The sequence below is a fragment of the Coenobita brevimanus genome, unplaced genomic scaffold (genome assembly GCF_032717465.1).
Source record: "Coenobita brevimanus isolate Jiangsu-jjx unplaced genomic scaffold, ASM3271746v2 jjx.HiC_scaffold_2552, whole genome shotgun sequence".
In the NCBI taxonomy this organism is placed as follows: domain Eukaryota; kingdom Metazoa; phylum Arthropoda; class Malacostraca; order Decapoda; family Coenobitidae; genus Coenobita; species Coenobita brevimanus.
Window position 1 is genome coordinate 7,624 of NW_027643492.1, and position 5,874 is coordinate 13,497.

General features: G+C 49.9%; 1 pseudogene; it reads left to right on the forward strand.

Moving 5' to 3' along the window:
* The first annotated feature begins 1,704 nt into the window (after positions 1 to 1,704).
* LOC145389857 (Y-box-binding protein 1 pseudogene) lies at positions 1,705 to 2,121 on the forward strand (annotated as a pseudogene).
* The last annotated feature ends 3,753 nt before the right edge of the window (positions 2,122 to 5,874 follow it).

Sequence of the window (5,874 nt, forward strand, 5' to 3'; positions counted from 1 at the left end):
TGCCCTCGGTTCCACGTCGTGCGCAGACGGACTCTCCCGTTCCTTTACTCCTTTGGACGTGCCCCTAGGGACCTTAGCCGATCTTCTTGGTGAATCCCCTGTGTTTTCCATCACACATCTCATGCGCTTCCTATCTCAAACCCGTATCTTGCCTCACATTTAGTGTCTACCCCGCCTTCCCCTCTACCTTTATTCCACCATAGCACACCCGTCATTTTTTATGCAGCGGTTTTAGTGCCATATAGTCCTCTTGGGCTTGGTGCCAGTCCTTATTACTTACTTACTGTCATCTACAACTACACACACACACACACACACACACACACACACACCACCACCACCACCACCAGCAGCTCTTCGTACTGCCACCACCCCCAACACAAGCCTAAACACCCGAGTAATTAACACGTGTCCCAGCCCCGGTTTCACGTCATTAGCCAACAGCAAAAATCACACGATCAGACAATTACTGGCCAAACCTTAAAGAGAGAGAGAGAGAGAGAGAGAGAGAGAGAGAGAGAGAGAACAATCTGTAGGACCTGAGATGGAAAGCTATGGGTTAGAATTGCTCGCTGCCGCAACTTGAACCTAGCTGTAATTCTGAGTCCTGTAGTGTCATCACCTTTTTTGTAAATAACAGAAGAGAGGAAGGAAAAACAAATGAACAAATAAAAATCCATACACCAGATTACAGGTACGAATATGAGAGAGACCAAGGATGAGATGGAGGGATGGAGTGGAGAGGTATATGAAAGAGGGGGATGTGAGCTCTGAGCAAGGCAGTGAAATGGCGGGGATGGAGGATGAGAGACTAACTAGGAGAATGTATGTGAGTGAGGTGCAGAGGGGAGAGGGAAGGGGAGACCGAGGAAGAGATGGGGGGATGGAGGAGAGAGGTATGAGACACGGGGTGAAAGCTGGGAGTATGGAGGCTGAGAGACTAACTAGGAGAGTGTACGTGAATGAGGTGGAGGGTGGAGAGGGAGGCGGAGACCGAGGAGGAGATGGTGGAATGGAGGAGAGCGGTAGGATAGGGCCTATAAGAGAGAGCGGGGATGTAACTTGGGAGTATGGAGGGTGAGAGACTAACTAGGAGTGTATGTGAATGAGATGGAGGGGGAGAGGGAGGGGAGACCAAAGAAGAGATGGAGGGATGGAGTAAAGAGGTACATAAACGGGGGGGTGTAAGATGGGGGGAGGTTAGCGACATGGCAGGGGACAGGGTGACATGGAGATGATTTGTATGTGGCCACTCCTTACGCAAATGAAGGCGTCTGACTATAGATGGATATATAGATAGGAATAATACTAAAGGTAAACATTAATCAGCATAATAAAAACAAGTATTTTATCTCGACCTAGAGAAGCTTCGAATCCCGTCAGTCACCCTCTAACCGTGAGACGGGAAGGACGCTCGAGCTGTGTGTCTATTCTCAGTGTTGATAGTGTTTCAACAGCTTGCCCATCTTGCCGAGATGAACAAAGGTGAGGCAGGATATTGTTCATCAGTTCTTTGATACTGCCTCTTCTTTCAGTTGAACCATCTATCAATCTACAGTATTGCCACACGCCTTAATTACGTAAGGGGTGGCCACAACCTAATCGCCTCCTTGTCGATCTGTCCCCCACCAGTTCACTGCCCTGCTCCGAGCTCACACCGCCCTCTCTCATATACCTCTCCACTCTATCGGAGAGCGACGAACCATGGAAGTGTGTGGACGTCCAGATCCCGTTCCTGCTGCAACCTCTCCTGCTATTGCTCACGACCCGTTGAGGGGGGCAGACAGCAGGCCTCGGCCTTCTACGACCCAGATGAAGATCAGAGGTGCTGTGGTTTGGTTTAACGTTCGGGCGGGGTACGGTTTTATCAAACGCCACGATGCTGGTGTTGATATTTTCGTGCACCGTCAGGCGATTGCTAAACCAAATCCACGGCATCTCCAGCGCTCCCTAGGCGACAGCGAGACGGTGGAGTTTGTCCTCTTTGGAACGCCCAAGGGTCCTGAGGCTAGGGACGTCACCGGACCGGGAGGGGCTGCCGTGCAGGGCTCTGCCTATGCACGGCGGCGTCCCACGGTTTGGCGGCACCAGCCCAGGGATCAGGGGTGTTCAGGGAGGTAAGCACCGTCGTCGAGATGTGCATCGCGACGGTGAAGGCTTTTTGCGGGGGGTGATAAGGGGGCTTTGCGTGTTCTCCTTCCAAAGATCTTCAAGGAGAATGGGCTGCCCAACCTTATCATCCCCGAGTGCTTCGTCCGTGATGTACATACAGTCCCTCGCCGACGGGAGCGCCAGGCTCGTAAGCCTCGTCCAGCTATTCCTCGCCAGACTCCGAGGAAGAGGCTTAGGCTGGAGGCCCCCTCAACCGAAGGACGACCTCTCAAGTTGACGACCCGGCCCCGGCCCCGGCTAACGATACGGCTACGACCACGGCGGAAGTACACCAGCAGCCAGCAATGTCTGAGGAGGAGCGAGACTCGTCTGTCACCGCCTCCATGGCCGAGGAAGCGTCGACCGGCTCCTCGGCCGAGGAGGAAGTCGGGAGTCCACTACTCCTCAGACAGAGGAGGGCACCCCATCTCGCCCTCCTATTATCGACCTTAAGGATCGGCTAGACGTAGCCTCCTATAGACAGACACCTTCTGCCTCTCAGCGCTCACACCCGATCGTACCAGCTCGGAGCAACAACATATACCACCCTCTACGATCTGCTCCGGGCTGACGATCGGGGTGAGAACATAAGACCTGTGCTGATTGTCAAGGGGGAGGAGGTGCGTCTAGCCGATCTTAGAGCATTTTATCACATGCTCCCACCTCGGCCGGCCCCCTAGATCGGCGGTGTGCGCGGTGAGAGAGTGACCAGTACTTTCATCATAAAACTCGGCTGGCCTAATACCCCGAATAGAGGGTGATGGCCATTAAGCCAAAAACAAACAAAACAAACAAAAACCTCTCTATCCTTCCATCTCATCCTTGGCCTCGCCCTCCATCTTCGCCCCTCCACCTCACATACACTCTTCTCGTCAGTCTCACTCTCTCCATCCTCTCCACATGGCCAAACCACCTTAGTGTGTTTCTCCTAACCAATCTTTATTTGTGTGAAAAGTGGTGTGGAAACACTAAGTTATCTGAGAGGAATGTGGAGCTACGTGGAGAGACAGACAGGCTGACAGGGTTACCGCTCCGTGGAAATCGTTTGCTGATGTGGAAAAACAAATAAGCGACGGACCTGCACGTGGGAAAAATCACGCTACCCATTTAGAGCCGAGGAGAGGAGGGGGGGAGGGTGTCAGCTGGGGATAATGCCATAGCCCGCGCCCTCCAAGATAGTGTTAAGGTGGGAAGGAGAGGCAGAGGGAGGGAAGGAGAGGCAGAGAGGGTGGAAAGGAGAGGCAGAGAGGGAGGGAAGGAGAGGCAGAGAGGGTGGAAAGGAGAGGCAGACAGGGAGGGAAAGGAGAGGCAGAGAGGGTGGAAAGGAGAGGCAGAGAGGGAGGGAAGGAGAGACAGAGAGGGTGGGAAGGAGAGGGAGAGAGGGAGGGAGAGGGGGGGGAGAGATTGAGAAGGAGGGATGAGGGAGGGAGGGAGGGATGTGAGGCAGGAGGGAGGAGAGAGAAGAGGGAGGGAGTACAAAGGAATACAAAGAACAGCAAACAGCAACAGACCTTATGATCCTTTCGAGGCTGCTTGTTACAGAGTAGACTATGACTACGAGATCTAATTCTACATGCTGATGGATAAGGATAGTAAAGCAAGAAAGAGGAAACTACAGCATAGCGTAGTTCACTGTATAATGACAATGGATTCCAAAGCAAATATATAAAAACAAGTAGGAATAGTTCTATGTAAACAGTAAAACAAAGCTGTGCATAACACTTACCGTACAGAGTTGTGTATTACTGTATCTTTAAGCCTTATTGGACATGTGGAGAGAATGGAGAATGAAAGACTGACTAAGAGGGTGTATGTAGGTGAAGTGGAGGGAGGGAGAGGGAGGGGGAGACCGAGGATGAGGTGGAGGGATGGAGTTGAGAGGTAAATGAGAGGGGGGTGTGAGCTGGGAGCAGGGCAATGAAATGGCGGGGGACAGGGCGACATGGAGGCGATTTGTTTGCGGCCACCTCTTGCGGGATTAAGGCGTCTGGCAATAGATAGACAGATAGATAGGGATGTGAAGAACCGTTCACCCCTCCATCTTCTTATGTAACAACTTCCTATATACTAATCAACCCATCAGAAATGCATCTACATAAACAAACACATACTAAATAGTTTTCCTCGCTGCCTTTACATATACTATAATTTCCTTGTTTTTATTATCGTTGTTTTATAGAGGGAGGGGAAGGTGGAATATCTCTCTAGGATGCTTTAGGGAGTCCTTCATTTATGCAACAAGTCAGCTCTGGAACTGTCTCCCTCTGTCTGTATTTCCTACATCCTATGATCTCCAGTTTTTCACACGCAGTGTGTCCAGGCATCTCGAAATGAACGGATCTTGAATTTGGCTCTCCTTTGTATTGTTTTTTTTTTCTTTGAAGGAACGGTTTCCCGGCTCCTGGCCTTTGGTTCCTTCTTCCTTGCATTGAAAAAAAAAATGAGAGGAGCATGTGGAGTTACATGGAGAGACAGACTGACAAATGAGGAAGTGAAGGAGCGTTGTGGTGTGGATGTGGATGTGATAGGAAGCGTTAGGAGAAACACACTGAGGTGGTTTGGCCATGTGGAGAGGATGGAAAGTGAGAGACTGACGAGGAAAGTGTATATGAGTGAAGTGGAGGGGGGGAGAGGGAGGGGAGACCAAGGATGAGATGAAAGGATAGAGTGGAGAGGTATATGAGAGAGGGGGATGTGAGCTGGGAGCAGGGCAGTGAAATGGCGGGGGACAGGACGACATGGAGGCGATTTGTTTATGGCCACTCCTTGCAGGATTGAGGCGTCTGGCAATAGATAGATAGATAGACAGTTATTCGTCCTATCTATCTATCGCCAGTCTCCAGAATCCCGTATCTATCCATCTAACTGTCTATCTATCGCCAGACACTATAATCCTGTACCTATCCATCTATCTCCAGACGCCATAATCTCATATCCATCCATCTTTCTATCTATCTATCGCCAGACGCCATAATTCATTACCTATCAGTCTATCGCCAGACGCCATAATCCCGTATCTATCCATCTATCTATCTATCTATTTATCACCAGACGCCAAAATCCCCTATCTATCCATCTGTCTATCTATCGCCAGACGCCATAATCCCATATCTATCTATATATCTATCTATCGCCAGACGGTATAATCCCTCATCTCTCTATATATTTATCTATCTATATATCGCCAGACGCCATAATTCCGTATCTATCTATCTATCTATCGCCAGACGCCTTAATCCCTTACCTATCTATCTATCTATCGCCAGACGCCATAATCCGACAAGGGATGGCCGTTTGTCTCTTGAGTTAGTTGTTTTACGGGGAGGGGCACTAACCCTCCGCCAACCCACTTGTTGACACTTAAGGAACACGTATGGGTTGGTTACTGTATATGGTTACCACCCAGCGTTGTAAATGGTTTCCTGGCTTGTCACTCAATGTAAAGCCACATGAAAAGGAAAGAGGAGTAACAAAAAGGGACAGGAAAGATGGAAGAAATAGGAAGAGAGGAGGACAGACACAGAAAAAGAATGATAAAGGTGAAGGAAGAAGTAGGCAGCACTACATCAAGTGAGTGGATGCTGGTGAGAAATAGAAAGGGAGGAGAACAGACACAGAAAAAGAGTGATAGAGGTAAAGGAAGAAGTAGGCAGTACTACATCAAGTGAGTGGATGATGGTCGCCACCTTGGAATCATATCCATTAATCCTTGAAGTAGTCGGC